Genomic DNA, 1338 nt, shown 5'->3' with positions numbered 1-1338 from the left:
ACCAGCTTGGCCAATGCAAAAATTGAGGTCCTTGCTCAATGAATCAGGTCTTGGACCTTGAAACAAAGTTGAAGAGGAATTCAATTAGGACATTTGACTCAAAGAAGATCTTAAAAAGCTTCCAAGATGAAAAAGTTATGGACTTTGGACTAAATCATATGCCATTCTTGCCAAAATGTGAGCAACCAACATGACATAAAAACGTGACTTTGTGATTTCTTGATTTTCAAGGCACAATGGTGGGTGTTTGAAGCTCATATGATCATACCATGATGTAGAATTAGGCTTGGAGCTTTATGGAGTGATTTTAGGTCTAGTTCATGGGTAAAATCAAGGCATTAAAAGTCCAAAGTTCATGACTAAACCAAGTAATTGTAACATGAATTGGATGAGTGTTTGAATGGTGAATTATGGTTAAAAATGACTTAAATTGACGTTGAATGAGTGGCGGTGTGATATGGTGATCAAGTGAAGCAAATACAATGATCAAAGAATGCTCAAATTAGGGTTTCTTGAATCATAAGTTTCATCAAGAAGCAAGGTCAGACAAATTATGGTTTGGTGATGCAAGGGATGTATTGAGATGTTTCAAAGGATTGGGGTACGCATAAACTTTGGATTTTGGGGATCCTCAATGACATGGTCAAGATTCAAGGTGAACTATGACTTGTACAAGCTAAATAGGGTCAAGAGCTAAGGCTAAGGTCCTTGGGTGATCAGATGAATCTTGATGTATCTTCAAAGGGGACCCACCATCCAAATTAGGTTTGGAGAGTGGGTGAGATGACTTGAATGATCCTCCAAGATTGTTGGATGCTTGAGGATGAAGATTAGGGTTAAGGTGGCTTGGGGACACCTCAATATGATCAGAGGGTCTTGAGTTTCACAGATGAACCCTATGTCTTTGGTTTGTGGAACGTTGTGGAACATTGTGGATTATTAAGTTAAAAATGCATATGATATGACATGTGTGGGATGTATGCTCTTAAATTAAGGTTATAAAGGGTGATGCGGAGATAGGGTAAATTTGAGGGCATGACAAATGCCCATATTTTATCTTCTCGGACCTGAATGTATGGATGGCAACGACTTCCAATGCGTTCAAGGTAGGAGAGTATTAAATATTAAAAAGAGTAACCGGAAATTTACCTTGTTTGGGATGAGAGTGATATGATTTGATAGGGATTATATATGGGAAAGTATCTATGGGATGGAAATGATCTTAATATGAGACCAATTGATAGGGAAATGAATATGGTTATGATGATTATGCATGCGATGCGATGTATCCAACATAAGCATCCTTTCAAAAAGGAAAGTTTGGTGGCTAAACTCCAA

Source organism: Lathyrus oleraceus, chromosome 7 (genome assembly GCF_024323335.1).
Source record: "Lathyrus oleraceus cultivar Zhongwan6 chromosome 7, CAAS_Psat_ZW6_1.0, whole genome shotgun sequence".
NCBI lineage: Eukaryota > Viridiplantae > Streptophyta > Magnoliopsida > Fabales > Fabaceae > Lathyrus > Lathyrus oleraceus.
This window is presented reverse-complemented; position numbering follows the sequence as displayed.